This window comes from Capricornis sumatraensis, chromosome 3 (genome assembly GCF_032405125.1).
Source record: "Capricornis sumatraensis isolate serow.1 chromosome 3, serow.2, whole genome shotgun sequence".
In the NCBI taxonomy this organism is placed as follows: Eukaryota; Metazoa; Chordata; class Mammalia; order Artiodactyla; family Bovidae; genus Capricornis; species Capricornis sumatraensis.
This window is the reverse complement of record NC_091071.1, coordinates 69,741,539-69,759,925: the sequence shown is the minus strand read 5'-3', so window position 1 is coordinate 69,759,925 and position 18,387 is coordinate 69,741,539. Positions and strand designations below refer to the sequence as shown.

The 18,387-nt window shown below is 39.1% G+C and overlaps 1 protein-coding gene across 1 annotated transcript in view; it reads right to left on the bottom strand.

The window, feature by feature from the left end:
- Window positions 1-18,387, bottom strand: part of TLK1 (tousled like kinase 1) — a 175,501-nt gene that overhangs the window by 118,870 nt on the left and 38,244 nt on the right. The window lies entirely within an intron of this gene.

Sequence of the window (18,387 nt, the reverse complement as noted above, 5' to 3'; positions counted from 1 at the left end):
CAGCTTCCTCAGCGTTACTGGTTGGGGCACAGACTTGGATAACTGTGATATTGAGTGGTTTGCTTGGAAACGAACAGAGATCATTCTGTCATTTTTGAGACTGCATCCAAATACTGCATTTCAGACTCTTCTGTTGACTATGATGGCCACTCCATAATAGTCATGATGGTGTGATCACTCACCTAGATAGAGCCAGACATCCTGGAATGTGAAGTCAAGTGGGCCTCAGAAAGCATCACTATGAACAAAGCTAGTGGAGGTGATGGAATTCCAGTTGAGCTATTTCAAATCCTAAAAGATGAGGCTGTGATGATGTTGCACTCAATATGCCAGCAAATTTGGAAAACTCAGCAGTGGCCACAGGACTGGAAAAGGTCAGTTTTCATTCCAATCCCAAAGAAAGGCAATGCCAAAGAATGCACAAACTACCGCATACTTGCAGTCATCTCACATGCTAGTAAAATAATCCTTAAAACTCTCCAAGCCAGGCTTCAGCAAAACATGAACCATGAAATTCCAGATGTTCAAGCTGGTTTTAGAAAAGGCAGAAGAACAAGAGATCAAATTGCCAACATCTGCTGGATCATCGAAAAATCAAGAGAGTTCCAGAAAAACATCTATTTGTGCTTTATTGACTAGGCCAAAGCCTTTGATTGTGTGGGACACAATAAACTGTGGAAAATTCTGAAAGAGACAGCAATACCAGACCACTTGACCTGCCTCTTGAGAGATCTGTATGCAGGTCAGGAAGCAACAGTTACAACTGGACATGGAACAACAGACTGGTTCCAAATAGAAAAAGGAGTACGTCAAGGCTGTATATTGTCACCCTGCTTATTAAATTATATGCAGAGTACATCATGAGAAATGCTGGGCTGGAGGAAGCACAAGCTGGAATCAAGATTGCCAGAAAAAATATCAATAACCTCAGATATGGAGATGACACCACCCTTATGGCAGAAAGTGAAAAAGTACTGAACAGCTTCTTGATGAAAGTGAAAGAGGAGAGTGAAAAACTTGGCTTAAAGCTCAACATTCAGAAAACTAAGATCATGGCATCCAGTCTCATCACTTCATGGCAAATAGATGGGGAAACAGCGGCTGACTTTATTTTTCTGGGCTCCAAAATCACTGCAGATGGTGACTACAGCCATGAAATTAAAAGACGCTTACTTCTTGGAAGGAAAGTTATGACCAACCTAGATAGCATATTCAAAAGCAGAGACATTACTTTGCCAACAAAGGTCCATCTAGTCAAGGCTATGGTTTTTCCAGTGGTCATGTATGGATGTGAGAGTTGGACTGTGAAGAAAGCTGAGCGCCAAAGAATTGATGCTTTCAAATTGTGGTGCTGGAGAAGACCCTTGAGAGTCCCTTTGACTGCAAGGAGATCCAACCAGTCCATCCTAAAGGAAATCAGTCCTGGGTGTTCATTGGTAGGACTGATGTTGAAGCAGACACTCCAATACTTTGGCCACCTGATGCAAAGAGCTGACTCATTTGAAAAGACCCTGATGCTGGGAAAGATTGAGGGCAGGAGAAGGTGATGAGAGGATGAGATGGATGGCATCACTGACTCAACAGACATGGGTTTCAGTGATCTCTGGAAGTTGGTGATGGACAGGGAAGTCTGGCGTGCTGCGTTCATGGAGTCGCAAGGAGTCAGACACGACTGAGCGACTGAACTGAACTGAATAGTCCATCAGGTCACAAACAGTCAGACATGGCTGAACAACTTTCCGTTTCACTTTTCATCCAGAATATAGAAAGACATCCTACAATTCAACAGCAAAAACAATCCAATTTAAAAATGGACAAAGAACTTGAACAGACACTTCTCCAAAGAAGACATACATCTGCCCAACAGATTAAACAAATGGACATCAAAATCACAATGAGATACCATTTCACACCCATTAGGATGGCTACCGTCAAAAAAAAACAACAGAAAACAACAAGTGTTAGCAAGGATGTGGATAAGTCTGAACTCTAGCGTGTTGCTGAGGGTAATGTAAACTGGGGCAGTCACTATGGAAAATGGTATAGCAGTTCCTCAGAAAATTAAAAACATAATTATTCCATGATCCAGAAAGTTTCACCTCTTAAGTGTGTGGAGGTAGGTGTGAATGAGCTTCACTCCCAAAGGAAGTAAAAGCAAAGACTCAAATAGATATTTGTACATCCATATTAATAGCATTATTATTAACAGCCAAAAGGAAAGAGCACTCATAGTGTCCATCAATGAATGAATGAATGCATTAATAAAAAGTGGTATATACATAAAGTGAAATATTATTTGGTATTAAAAATGAAGGAAATCTCCTTTCTATATCTGAAGGAAATTTAGGCTACAACATAAATAAGCTCCGAAGACATTATGCTAAGTGAAATATGTGAGACATAGAAAGACAAATACTGTATGATTTTGTTTACACAAGATTCCTAGTCAATTCATAGAGACAGAAAGTAGAATGGTGGATGCCAAGGGATAAGGGGCATGGGGGAATACGGAAGTAGTGTTTAATGGGTTAAAGGTTTGCTTGGAGAAGATAAAGCTCTGGAGATGGTAGTCACTGAACTATATATCTTAAAATGGTTAAAATGGTCAATCTTATTTATGTATATTTTACAATTCTTAAAAATAATTTTAAAACAGAAAAAATAAATTGGACTTGTCAAAAATTTGAACTGGCTAGCTTAAATGAATTATAAAAAGGGCAGGCAAGAGATTGAAGGAAAATGTTTATAAAATATGTATGTGCTATACATACTATGGGCTTCCCTGTGGCTCAAATGGTAAAGAACCTCCCTGCAATACAGGAGACCTGGGTTCGATCCCTGGGTTGGAAAGATCCCCTGCAGAAGGGAATGGCTACCCACTCCAGTAGTCTTACCTGGAGAATACCATGGACAGAGGAGCCTGGCGGACCACAGTCCATAGGTTGGCAAAGAGTCAGACACGACTGAGCAACTAACATTTTCACTTCACTCATACTATGTCCACTCTTTGGCTTGGACACTGGTTGCTGGCTCAATGGAATTTACAGGGAAGAGGACATCAGTCCCTACTATCGCACCAGCCACCAATATGGTACTTTGCTTCCCACTGTTTCTGTTTCTTAAGATGTATAGCTTCTTCTCTCCTTCACGAGGTGCTGCTGCTGCTGCTAAGTTGCGTCAGTCGTGTCTGACTCTGTGCGACCCCATATATGGCAGCCCACAAGGCTCCACCGTCCCTGGGATTCTCCAGGCAAGAACACTGCAGTGGATTGCCATTTCCTTCTCCAATGCATGAAAGTGAAAAGTGAAAGTGAAGTTGCCCAGTTGTGTCTGACTCTTAGCGACCCCATGGACCGCAGCCCACCAGTCCCCTCCATCCATGGGATTTTCCAAGCAAGAGTACTGGAGTGGGGTGCCATCGCCTTCTCCATCATGAGGTGCTAGAGGAAGCTATACAATCAACAGAAAACAAAACAATTAGTTTCTAATTGAAAACCCTTACTGGGCTTCCCTGATTAAAGAATCCACCTGCCATGCGGGAGACCTGGGCTCAATCCCTGGGTTGGGAAGATCCCCTGAAAGAGGGCATGGCAACACACTCCAGTATTCTTGCCTGGAGAATCCCCATGGACAAAGGAGCCTGGCGGGCTACAGTCCATGGGGTTGCAAAGAGTTGGACAAGGCTGAGTGAATAAACACACAGAAAACCCTTACTCGAGTTCCCAACCTCACTGCAGTCCTTAATACGTTCTAACAAGTTTCTGTGACATTTTAAAGAGTCAGTATGTCCGAAAGCCCCTGGTATAACTCCTGGCACATAACATATCCTTAACAAACATTAGAATACCTGTCTAAAAATCTAACAAACTTGACTACTAGAGCTTTCCTTCTCAAAATGTAGTCCATTGATACCAACACCTGTCATCACCTCAGATGCATAAGAAACGCAAAACCTTGGGTTCCACCCCAGACCTACCAAATCAGAATCCGTATTTTAACAAGATCCTCAAAAAATTATGTACATCCAAGTTTGAGAAGCACTGCTATAGAACAGGGGATACCACAACTGTTATAAAGAACTTGATCACAAGGTATCTTGGTCCTTGCAGGCCACTGGGTAAAATTATGAAGAGATTTATGTAACAAGAGAGAAAAGCCTCCTATATATTTTCTAATGATAAAATGTAGGGTATAATGATATCTGTATACAGTATTTTATAATAGATCATCTGTTAATGGAATGGACTTGGAGGCGGGGAGGGGCGAAGGAACATTCCACCTAATTCAAGTTTCCCATCATCAAAATAGAAGTACTCCTCTGATAATGATAATCAGATTTTATGGATTTATCTTTGAAAAAAAAAATCTTTTCTGAAAAATAAGTACTGCCGTATGCTGATATTAACCCGGAAGGACATGATTTTAATTGAGCATATTCATTATTTCAAAGGCAGTTAGAGAAGTCTATTAGATTATTCTTGTGATATTTGCCTTTTGGTATGTCATTACAGTGCAGATTAATCACTTCCAATTGAAGGTTAGATGGAAGTTCCTCAGGTGCACAATTAAATTGATTCTGAATTATGGAAACATTCTTTGCACTTGCATCAGTGTCTGAAAAAATGCTGCTGGAACTGTAGTTTGAGGTTGGAAAATATATTCAAGCAAATTCATGTGGGAATGAAGATCTCATTTTGACAGGATGAGAACTGTATAAAGCATCTTGATGTTACTTGTAATTCAAACATCAGTTACCACTCAAAGACTTCACTGCAGCTAAATTCACAAATGAATGCTCTTATGCCTTGTAATTTTACATTAAATTCATTTTAAAATATTTTCAACTCCATAGAAAAAGTTAGTTTCCAAAACCAATCAGTATTTGATAATAGTGATTGAGGGCTGTCCTCTTTGTTCAGAAAAATCTCAAACTCAGTCCTAAAATCAAAGAACTGCAATAAAATGTTACCACTGCTAAGCCAGTCAGGATATTCAGCGTCTAACAAAAATGTGCACAGCTGGTGCAAGTTAAGTCCATGAGAACAAATCGAGTTCACTGTTGACAATACTGATTCTGTAACACGTAATAAATTCACATATTTTCAGCAAAGTACCTGCTGATGAATTGTACAATGAATAACAGTAGGCTCTGAACACCTCACATTTCTACAAGCTTTGTAAATGTGTCTAACTAAAGCCTTTTTCTCTTCCACATGTATTTTTACCATTATCAGTTGTAGCACATCTTACCAGATTCCACTTCAGATTGTACTTAGTGTTTTCTCAACTTTGAAAATATTTTTACCTGAAGTTGTTCTACACAGATTATTCACAGAAACTAATTTTTCTGCCACTTCAAACTTGGTATTGATGCCTCAAATCAACAACTGAATAACATCAATACAATCTGTGGATTCATCAAGAGACAGGAAAACCACTCTAAATCTTTCTCCTTGTTTTTAAACTGACTATTGATATTGCTTCAAATGTCCTCAACTTTTAAATCAACTGTTCTTGCCAAAAAGCTAATAGTCTAAAACAGATTTATTTTCTCTGGACACATTGCTTTGACTGCTGCAATCAAACACAATTTAATTAACTCACCATCAGTAAACAGCTTTCTTTGCTTGGCTAACGAATGAGTTGCTCAGAAACTTATTTTGGTGGCAGCCTCATTTTCAACTTTTTATGAAGTGACACTGTAATGAAATGTTCCATTTTAAATGGACTGTTACTTTAAAAATTTGAAAGCTAAGAATACTGTGATGTATGCTTAGTCTAATAATGTCAATATATATTTTATTTTTCTACCATAGCTACAGTGTCACTGCAAAAGAGAAGAACAATTTTTTGCTATCTCAATAATAAAATAATACATGCTCCACCGTGCCTTAAAAAGCACACCACTCAGAGTTCATTGTTCTGTATTTTTCTTGTTCTTACATGATGTATATGCATATATAAATATTGAAAATTTTATTAAAAAAAACTAAATATTACAGACTGGAAATACACATGGCACTCAAAATACTGTAACTGCAGCACTGAAATTTGTAGTGAACCAAAGCAGTAGGAAGTAAAGAGAATGCCATACAGGATCTCTGTCACAACTACTCAGCTTTGCCATTATAAAGCAAAAGCAGTTGTTGTTTCAATAAAACTTTATTCATAGGTACTAAACTTTGAATTTCACATGTCACAAAATGTCTTTTGATTATTTTTTTAATCAAGAGTCAGGTCATTTGCTGACTCCTGTTATAGATGCTGCTGCTGCTAAGTCACTTCAGTTGTATCCAACTCTGTGTGACCCCACAGACGGCAGCCCACCAGGCTCCGCCGTCCCTGGGATTCTCCAGGCAAGAACACTGGAGTGGGTTGCCATTTCCTTCTCCAATGCATGAAAGTGAAAAGTGAAAGCGAAGTCGCTGAGTCGTGTCCGATTCTTAGCGACCACCATGGACTGCAGCCTACCAGTCTCCTCTGTCCATGGGATTTTCCAGGCAAGAGTACTGGAGTGGGGTGCCATTCATTGCCTTCTCCGCCTGTTAAAGCTAACACATTTCAAAAGTTTTAATCATTTATGACATCAAACTGTCATTTCTGATACATCCAAAATTTGGATTCTTATTTATAAGAAGTGAGATTTTTCTTAAGAATAGGTAATTTTACCATGATCCATTAAATTGTTCAATATACAATAAATGTTTATATTTTTGAAAAAGAAAAAATTACAGAAGACACTATAAAGACCATACCATCCATAAAAGAAAACCCCATCCCAAAATACAACCACCTATCTCCTAGCTATGCTACTATGCTTACTGAACTGCTCCCCACAATCTATCATAAACCCAAAACTTCACATAAAGCATATAACAAGAGATGTCACTACTCAAATTAGAGCTCAACCACATCCTATTTTATGAAGAACAACTCTCCATAAATAAAACCACAATCTGACCCACTAGAGTCTGTCATGGTCCCATCTAGTACGTTTTCTCTCTCTATCCCTCTCTTTCATACATACATTCCCAAACTCACTCAATAAAATGTTAATTATAAAAATATGGTCTCCCAAGGTGGTCATTCTGAAACAGGATACCTATATTTGGACATATTAGCAGTTCTGGTTGGTCAACATTACTTTATTTAGCACCTATTTTTAGACAAGGAATCAATTTTTCATTATGCCATTTTTTAATTATCTGAACTCTTCATCTTCCTTAGCAGATGGTCCAAAAAAAAAAATCTAGAAAGCATGTTTTCAAAAGGTTAAAACCAGAACACCAGTTAACAAAAAGTAAAAGAAATGAGTTTGTTCAATAAGACACTTTTAATATTAGAGTCAACTGCTACTCAGCTATTACTTCACATTTTTTTTAATTCAAAACTTCCTTTACTCTGAAAATATTTTAATTTATTCTAGATTTTGTTACTTTTCACATTACATATGATAAACTGATTTATACAGAATAGTAAAGTCTTTCTTGAATTAATACTTTTCACATTATGCCTAATAAGGCAGAGAACTGTAGATTAAAAATAGAAATATAATAAAGTTAGAAAATTTTTCAACAAGATAAAATATTCCATTTAAATCATTCCTTTTCATTCGTTTTTAAAATGCATTTGAAAGTACAGGAAACAAAAAGAATTCAACAAGTTTACACTGTTGAACATTCTAGAATTACTTTTGACTCATCTTTAAACATCCACTCTAAATAAATAAATAAACATCCACTCTAGCATGGTTAATAAACAGAACATACCTATTTTCATATACAGTATTTTGTATCATGTATTTAATGGATATACTTACTATTTTTGTATCTATGTGAATACACTGCATTCTATCATTTATTCCACTGTCTGGATCCTCTATTTAAAATCAAATATTCTAATTTTTTGGCAGTTAAATAAACATGTTAAGTGAGCTATCACAAGAGTAGCCCAATTTATTTCCTAATAAACTTTCTCTCCCAGGAATCCAAATATCACCTACATTTTTATAATGATTTAAAATATTAATATTTGGACATTTAATCCATTTAAAATTTAACTGTATATATCTAGAATTTTTTTCAACAGCTAATAAATATAATTTCTCACAAATTCAACATTTCCTCACTGATTTGAAATACCTCTTTAGTCATGTATCACGTTCCAATATTAACATGGATGTATTTCTGTACTTAATTCAATTCTGTTTCACTAAACTATTTCTGAATCATATATATCTCCATCCTATCTCTCTACACAAATATTTGTGTATTGTATATATGCACATAAATATTTCACCTACAATGACTGAAAGAAGTAAGCATGCAAAGCCAAATTCCTCAATCTATTCTATTGATATACATTCAGTAACATAACCCTGTGATAAAGAGAAAACAGATCTCATCTAGAATCACTCCAAGTCAGATTAAAATGCCTTAAAGATAAGGGGTGAGATATTAAACACTTTAATTTATAACCTTTCCAGCAAAGGATTCAGACAACCCAAGACCAACTTTTAATATAATACATGTACTGTGCCCCAGAAGTAAGGCATAGAGTTTTTGTTTCAGCTTCTATATGGTCATGACCTTGGAGCATAAGAATAATTTTATTTCAATTTTATTCTTATAAATTAAAAAAAGTCTGAGTTAATTTTTCTTTCATCAAAAATAAAACATACACAGAGACAGATAAGCTGTACACACACACAGGAAGCCAAGTTCCTTTCTCTCTCCATGTTTTAGCTTCTTTATGTATAAAATGGTGATAATATAAGTATATACCTTGTAGTTGCTAAAGTAAAACAAGTTAGTATGAAGAGTTCTGAACTATACCTGACCCTAAGTAGTCAATAATGTAAACATCTATGTATGCTAAAACACAAGTGCTCAGCAAACACCGCCATGTATAATGTATATAAGCTCTCTTCTAGCTTTCCCCCGTAAGTTGGAAGTTCCTGGTAGGTAGAATGGCATATACTTCAATGCCTAATTTCTTCCATGTATTAATAACATAACTAACTCCTGTCCCTCTAGCTTAAAATAATTTACTTTAAAAATCAATCTCTGAATAGCACTGAAACATATATATTATCACATGTGAAACAGATCGCCAGTCCAGGTTCAATGCATGAGACAGGGTGCTCAGGGCTGGTGCACTGGGATGACACTGAGGGATGATGGGATGAGGAGGGAGGGTCAGGATGGGGAACACATGTACACCCATGGCTGATTCATGTGAATGTATGGTAAAAACCACCACAATACTGTAAAGTAATCAGCCTCCAATTAAAATAAATTTTAAAAAATACATGCTAAAAAAAAAAAATCAATCTCTGCTTCCATTTATACACACACACATATATATAATCTTAATACTAGTCTATTTTGCTATTTTACCATATACTTCTTTAAAAGATAAGGAGATTGAGACAATAAGAGGTTAATGCCTTTTGTTACATCCACTCAACTAAGCATCCGTGTTCCAAAGAGAACAATCCAAAAGGAGGGGGTAAGGGTATGAGTGAGAAAGAGTGCATGCAGAGACAGCACGTGACTGCATATGTAAGAAGGAATATTCTCTAAAATTACATCAGTCTACCATAATAATACAATGCATGTATATATTTTAATAAAATTTGAATTTCTTTACAAACTTAACTTCAACTTTTATGCTAAAATTGATGAGTATTGAAGCTGCCTAATGGGTACATTAAGGTTCACTGCAACATTCACTCTACTTCAATAAATTAGATTTTTCTCATAATGAAAAGGTAACTTTTATATTTTCCCACATGTTTCTAAAGACATTTGGGTTTTAAGGGCATCTGCAAATTTAAGAATCAGAAAGTTATCTGGGGCTTCCCTGGGGGTTCAGTGGTCAGGAGTCCACCTGCCAATGCAGGGGAGGCAGGTTCGAATCCCGGTCTGGGAAGATCCCACATGCCCCCAGGGCAACCAAGCCTGTGTGCCACAGCTACTGAGGCCCTTGAGCCCCAGAGCCTGTACTCCGTGGGAGAAGCCAGGGCAATGAGAGGCCCAGGCACCAAAACTAAGGAGTATCCCCTGCTGTCTGCAACGAGAGAAAGCCTACACACAGCAACAAGACGGAGCACAGCCAAAAATAAATAGTTAAAACAAAAAAGAAAGAAAGTTACTTGGCACCCACTACTACTGTCAAGACCCTACACTACTTGCTGTTATTTTATATTTTCCTGTTCTTTCTTACTCTCTCTCCCTTTTTCCCTTTTTTCTTTCATTGTTTCCTTCTTAAATAGATGATGCTCTAAGTTCAAGCAAAACCTGGGGGTCTAGGACATTACACACTAGGGAGCACAGCGCTTACCGTCTTCCTAAACCGCAGCGTTCTGTGCAAGGAGTTGAGCTCACTTGTTCAGTCACGTTCGGTTCTTTGTGACCCCCATGGACTGCAGCCTGCCAGGCTCCTGTGCCCGTGATATTCTCCAGGCATGAGGACTGGAGTAGGTTTTTCCTATTCCAGGGGATCTTCCTGACCCAGCGATCAAACCCATGTCTCTTGTGCCTCCTGCACCTCAGGCAGATTCTTTCACCACTGTACCACCTGGGAAGCCCAAGACACTACACTGCTTACTGCTTTCTACCCTATGTTCTTCCAATCATACAAAAACAATCTGCCACATTATTATGTTTTCATGAACATTATTTCCATGGCTACCTAACATTCCATTAAAAGGATGTACATTAATGTTTAATCATCCTATTATTGATGACTCAAATGGTTTCTAATATTTTGTTATTAAAAATAGTGCTACAACAAACACCATCCTACCTAAAATGTTTGTTTGAACATAGGGTTATTTCCTTAAAACAATGACTCTTAAAGCGTGATAGGAAAGACAATTGTAAAGATTTATTCTCTTTCTCCAGACTCACCCCAGCTATCTCCATCCACAGTCTAACTATGCAGAAGAAGGTTAACACAGTGGACCTGAAGGTGCTATCCCAGCAAAGAAATTCTCACCTTTCTTTAACTAATAAGGGTGGCTCACAGTGCTGAAATTATACAATGTACTATAGCTAGGAAGAAGATGCTCCAGTAAAAACTTTTGAGTGCAGAGTAGTCTCCAGCAGACTTCCCTGGACAGACACTCTGCACACAGGTTGCTCAAATTTCACTGCTGGGGGAAGTGTGTTCACTCCCTGAACCCTCACCTGTGAGGGAGAGAACACAGGGAATCTCAACAAGCTCTACCTACTCTTTCCCCCTTATGATCAGCTGTTCATCTTTACTAAGTCACCATAATATATCTCAACTATGAATACAACTATAGTGTAAGCCCACTAGTCTTCCTATCAAAACTGACACAGTATCTGAAGCCCAAAGACAACTCCAAGGCAGGCTGAAAGAACACCTGTTCACTAGTGAGGCCCCAGGTTCACAGCTCTAGGCAAGAACTGGCAATTATCCTACTTTTTGAGGTTACAGAGAACCCTCAAAGTAAGGTAACGTTACATATCTCCTCCCATGCCAAGACACATTAAATGCTTCTTAGTTCTGAAACTCCTTGGCAGACAAGTCATTATGAGTCTGCAGCTGTATCAAAGAGCAGGTTATTATCCTCCTCTCACAAGCATATAGCTCCAGAAGAAGAGCAACTGGGAAGGGGGCAGCTGAACAAATTTGTTCTCTGAAATATCCAGATCTATTAAAGAATGACCAACACATGAAGACTCTCAGTAAGTATTTGCTGAATGAATAAATGAATATTCTCAGTTACGCTATTACAAAATCCTCAAATTCAAGAAACCTAGTCAACAAAACATAACTAAATTCGTATCTCAGTTCCACCACCTGCTAATTCTCAACTTATTCCCTCATTCATAAAATAAAATAGCCATCTAACTTGCACTTTCAAGATGAATGTAATACTATGTACGGATAAGCTCCCTATAGTATAGAACAGACAAATGACGTGACAGATTATATTTAGAAAAGCAAGGAACTATAATTTCCTAGAGATAGGTGGGTTGTTATTATTGTTCAGCCGTGTCTACTCTTTGCAACCCCATGGACTGCAGCACGCCAGGCTTTCCTATCCTTCAACAATTCCTAGAGCTTGCTCAAACTCATGTCCATTGAGTCAGCGATGCCACCAACCATCTCATCCTCTGTCCTCCCCTCCTGCCTTCAATCTTTCCCAGCATCAGGGTCATTTCTAATGAGTCAGCTCTTGGCATCAAGGAGCCAAAGTATTGAGCTTCAGCTTCAGCATCATTCCTTCAAATGAATATTCAGGACCAATTTCCTTTAGGATTGACTGGTTTGATCTCCGTGCTGTCCAAAGGACTTTCAAGAGTCCTCTCCAACACCACAGTTCAAAAGCATCAATTCTTAGGCCCTCACCCTTCTTTATGGTCCAATTCCTGTATCTACGAAGGACTACTAGAAAAACTATAGCTTTGACTAGACAGACCTTTGTCTATAAAGTAATGTCTCTGCATTTTAATATGCTGTCTACGTTGGTCACAACTTTTCTTCCAGGAGCAAGCGTCTTTTAATTTCATGGCTGCAGTCACCAAATGCAGTGATTTTTGGACCATAAGAAAATAGTCTGTCACTGTTTCCACTGTTTCACATCTGTTTGCCATGAAGTGATGAGACCGGATGCTATGGTTGTCATTTTTTGAATTTTGAGTTTTAAGCCAGCTTTTCCACCCTCCTCTTTCACGTTCATCACAAAGTTCTTTAGTTCCTCTTCACTTTCTGCCATGAGGGTGGTGTCACCTGCCTATCTGAGGTTATTGATATTTCTCCTGGCAATCTTGTTTCCAGCTTGTGTTTCATCCAGCCCGGCATTTTACATGATACACTCTGCATATAAGTTAAGCAAGCACAGTGACAATATACAGTCTTGACGTACTCCTTACCCTGTTTGGAACCAGTCTGTTGTTCCATGTCCAGTTCTAACATTGCTTCCTGACCTGCATGCAGATTTCTCAAGAGGGAGATCAGGTGGTCTGGTATTCCTATCTCTTGAAGGATTTTCCACAGTTTATTGTGATCCACACAGTCCAAGGCTTTGGCATAGTCAATAAAGCAGAAATAGATGTTTTTCTGGAACCCTCTTGTATTTTCAATGATCCAGCGGATGTTGGCAATTTGATCTCTGGCTCCTCTGCCTTTTCTACATCCAGCTTGAACATCTGGAAGTTCATGGTTCATGTATTGTTGAAGCCTGCCTTGAAGAATTTTGAGCATTACTATACTACTAGTGTGTGAGATGAGTCCAAGTGTGTGGTAGTTGGAGCATTCTTTGGCATTGCCTTTCTTTAGGATTGAAATGAAAACTGACCTCTTCCAGTCCTGTGGCCACTGCTGAGTTTTCCAAATTTGCTGGCATATTGAGTGCAGCATCATCAAAGCATCATCTTTTAGGATTTGAAATAGCTCAACTGGAACTCCATCACCTCCACTGGCTTTGTTCATAGGCCTTTGTTCATAAGGCCCATTTAACTTCACATTCCAGGATGTCTGGCTCTAGGTGAGTGATCACACCATCGTGATTATCCGGGTCATGAGGATCTTTTTTGTACAGTTCTTCTGTGTATTCTTGCCACCACTTCTTAATATCTTCTGCTCTCTAGGTCCATACCATTTCCATCCTTTATTGAGCCCATCTTTGCATAAAAGCAACTTAGCAGAAGCAGCAGCAGTTGCATGAAATGTTCCCTTGGTGTCTCTAACTTTCTTGAAGAGATCTCTAGTCTTTCCCATTCTATTGTTTTCCTCTATTTCTTTGCACTGATCACTGAGCAAGGCTTTCTAATCTCTTCTTGCTATCCTTTGGCACTCAGCATTCAAATGGGTAGATCTTTCCTTTTCTCCTTTGCTTTTTGCATCTCTTCTTTTCACAGCTATTTGTAAGGCCTCTTCAGAGAGCCATTTTGCTTTTCTGCATTTCTTTTTCTTGGGAATGGTCTTGCTCCCCTCTCCCATACAATGTTATGAACCTCTGTCCATAGTTCATTAGGCACTCTATGAGATCTAGTCCCTTAAATCTATTTGTCACTTCCACTGTATAATTGTTAGGGATTTGATTTAGGTCATACCTGAATGGTCTAGCAGTTTTCCCTACTTTCTTCAATTTAAGTCAGAATTTGGCAATAAGAAGTTCATGATCTGAGCCACAGTCAGCTCTCAGTCTTGTTTTTGCTGACTGTATAGAGCTTCTCCATCTTTGGCTGCAAAGAATATATAATCAGTCTGATTTCAGTGTTGATCATCTGGTGATGTCCACGTGTAGAGTCTTCTCCTGTGTTGTTGGAGAGGGTGTTTGCTATGACCACTGTGTTCTCTTGGCAAAACTCTATTAGCCTTTGTCCTGCTCATTCTGTACTCCAAAGCCAAATTTGCCTGTTACTCCAGGTGTTTCTTGACTTCCTACTTTTGCATTCCAGTCCCCTATAATAAAAAGGACATCCTTTATGATTCTTAGTTCTAGAAGGTCTTGTAGGTCTTCATAGAACCGTTCAACTTCAGCTTCTTCAGCATTTTTGGTCAGGGCACAGACTTGGATTACTGTGATATTGAATGGTTTGCCCTGGTAACGAATAGAGATCACTCTGTCGTTTTTGAGATGGCATCCAAGTACTGTATTGTGGAGTCTTCTGTTGACTATGATGGCTGCACCGTTTCTTCTAAGGGATTCTTGCCCACAATAGTAGATATAATGGCCATCCGAGTTACATTCACCCAGTCCAGGTGATTTTAGTTCGATGATTCCTAAAATGTCGATGTTCACTCTTGTCATCTCATGTTTAACCACTTCCAATTTGCCTTGATTCATGGACCTGACATTCCAGGTTCCTATGCAATACTGCTCTTTACAGGATCAGACCTTGCTTCTATCACCATTTACATCCACAGCTGGGTATTGTTATTTGCTTTGGCTTTGTCTCTTCTTTCTGGAGTCATTTCTCCACTGATCTCCAGTAGCGTACTGGGCACCTGCCGACCTGGGGAGTTCATCTTTCAGTGTCCTATCTTTTTGTCTTTTCATACTGTTCATGGGGTTCTCAAGGCAAGAATACTGCAGTGGTTTGCCATTCCCTTCTCCAGTGGACCACGTTTTGTCAGACCTCTCCACCATGACCCGTCAGTCTTCGTGGCCCTACATGGCATGGCTCATAGTTTCACTGAGTTAGTCAAGGCTGTGGTCCACGTGATCAGACTGATTAGTTTTCTGTGATTGTGTTTTTCATTCTGTCTGCCCTCTGATGGAGAAGGATAAGAGGCTTATGGAAGCTTCCTGATGGGACAGACTGACAGGGGAGATACTGGGTCTTCTTCTGATGGGTGGGGCCGTGCTCTGTAAATCTTTAATCCAATTTTCTGCTGATGGTCAGGGCTGTGTTCCCTCCCTGTTGTTTGACTTAAGGCCAAACTATGGTGGAGGTAATGAAGACAATGGTGACGTCCTTCAAAAGGCCCCATGTATGCACTGCTGCACTCAGTGCCCCCAAACCTGCACCAGGCCACTGCCGACCTATGCCTCCACCAGAGACTACTGGACGCTCAAGGGCAAGTCTGGGTCGATCTCTTGTGGGGTCATTGCTCCTTTCTCCTGGATCCTGGTGCACACAGGTTTTGTTTGTGCCCTCCAAGAGTCTGTTTCTCCAGTCCTGTGTAAGTTCTGGTAGCTCTATAGTGGGGTTAATGACAACCTCCTCCACGAGGGCTTATGCCATACCCAGGTCTACTGCACCCAGAGCCCTGCCCCTGCAGCAGTTGACTGCTGACCTGTACCTCTGCAGGAGACATTCAAACACAGTTCTGGCTCAGACTCTATGGGGTCTCTGGGTCCTGGTGTGCACAAGGCTTGAATTCAGGCAGGTACGGTGTTTGATACTAAATGCAATTTCACCCTTGCTATGGTCTTGCTGGGGCTTCTTCTTTGTCCTTGGATGTGAGGTATCTTTTTTGGTGGGATCCAACATCCTCCTGTTGACGGTTGTTTGGCAGCAAGTTGTAATTTTGGAGTTCTTGCAGAAGATAAGTGCACATCCTTCTACTCTGCCATCTTGGAGTCAAAGTTATTTTTACCTTGTACAAATTTAGAAAGGTATCCTTAAATAATAGTTAAAATATGCAATGAAACTGCTCAGAACTTAAAAAATGAAAAGTTTGCATCAACTTTATCACTTTCTTGCTATAAGCAAGTTCAGTGGAGTATGGGTGGAGGTTGTCATTAATCATGTTAATTATAATGATAACTACAATGCTTCAAACATCAAATTTTTGAGTTTTCTATACACCCAAGTATCTATGTTTTAGTTGATAGCTCATTTATAGAAAATTTAAGACAACATCATTTGGGAATTCCCTGGTGGTGTGGTGGTGAGGACTCAATGCCCAAGTTCAATCCCTGGTCAGGGAACTATGATATTGCAAGCCACAGGACATAGACAAAAAAAGTTGTTAAAACTTAAAATACTTAAGAAGCTTCCCTAGTGGCTAAGATGGTAAAGAATCTGCCTGCAATACAGGAGACCTGGGTTCAATCCCTGTGTTGGGAAGATCCTCTCAAGAAAGGAATAACTACCCTCTCTAGTATTCTTGCCTGGAGAATTTCATGGACAGAAGAGGCTGGCAGGCTACACCCCACAGGATTGCAAAGAGTCAGACATGACTGAATGGACTTAAAACAATATACTTAACGTATTTATTTTGGATTTAGAAAATAAAGAGTAAGTAACTACTAAAAATTGATTCCAGCAAGGAGACCATCATACTATGGCATACTGATCTAAAAAAATCTCTATTTCAAATCTTCAAATTCCAGACATCAGTGTTTTGGGAACAAACTGAAAGATTTTACACCCACTTAGAAATCCTGATCATTGTTTCCCTCTGCTGTTGCCTAATGTAAAAAACTAAATGAGGCGATGCACATAAATGCAAGTAATTTTTACTTACGAACTACACAATCCTTGTAGTCAGTAAGTACCATAGTAAAAGCAAACTTTTGCAGTGATAAGCTAAAATAAAGGGTACACAGTATCAAAGATATGACCTCAGCTAATTAACTTTGCTCTCTCCTAAAAAGACACACTGATCTAAATTTTATGACCAAACAATTCAAAATGTCATTCTCTACAGTAAATTTTAAGAAACTTGAGCAATTCTTAAAACATATTACAAAGAGAAAATGTGATAAAAACATTGACAAACTGCTTATATTCTTGGTAATTAAACATATACAAGTAAAATAACCTGGAGTTCCACTTAACAAATCTAATACTTGTATATAATAAAACTAGAGCAGTGATGGTACAGTAAACTGGTTCATATGTGTTGTTGATGGTACTGTAAACATGTACAACTCTTATAATAGGTAACATCCAGAAAGAAATTCATATTTTTTTTTTACAAAATAGCTTGAACTGAAATAAGTACAATGTATCAGGCCTGAAAAGCATCTTAAGTATTGTATTTAACAGCTCTAGAAGTCTATTTCTGAGGCCAAAACAGTTCTTTACAATAAGCTGTTGCTCATAGCTTATAATATAATAATCTAAAAGTAAAGTAACAAAACAAAGGCACGTGTCACATTTTTTACCTACAGTGGGGAGAACTTTGAGAAAACGGCCAACCTTAAAGGAACAGCAAGTACATCCATCAACAAAATGAGCCAAGACTTGTTTGAGATGGTAGAGTAGTAAAAGGACATGCACGTATCTTCCCCAGGCAGAGCACCAGAATCGCAGCTGGCTGGTGAGCAACCATCAACATGAAGACACTGAAACCCATCAGAAGAAGATACCCCACATCCAGGGAAAATGAAGAAGCCACAATGAAACAGTAGGAGGGGCACAATTATGATAAAATCAAATCCTATACCCACTGGGTGTACAACTCACAAAGTGGAGAACACCACCAAAGAAGTTCTCACACTGGTGTCATTCTAGGTGCCATATCAGGCTCCCCAGCCTGGAAATCTGGCAAAGGGACTGAGAATCCCCAAGGATTCTGACTTTGAAGGCCAACAGATTTGACTACACAGCTTCCATAGAACTGGAGGAAACAGAGACCCTTGGAGGGCACAAATAAAATCCTGTGTGCACCAGGACCCAGCGAAAAGGAGCAGTGACCCCACAGGAGACTAAGCCTGACCTACCTGTAAATGTGTGAGGGTCTCCTGAAGTCATGGGTCAGCACTGGCCTACCAAGAGGACGGGGTAGAGGCAGCAACAGTCCTGGGAGATGTGTCTTGGCATAAGTCCTTTTGGAGATCAGCGATAGCCCTACTTTAGCAGTCTATAGACTCCAGGACTGGGTCTCAAGGCAAACAACTAACAGGGAGGGAGCATAGCCCCACCCATTAGCAGAAAATTGGATTAAAGTTTT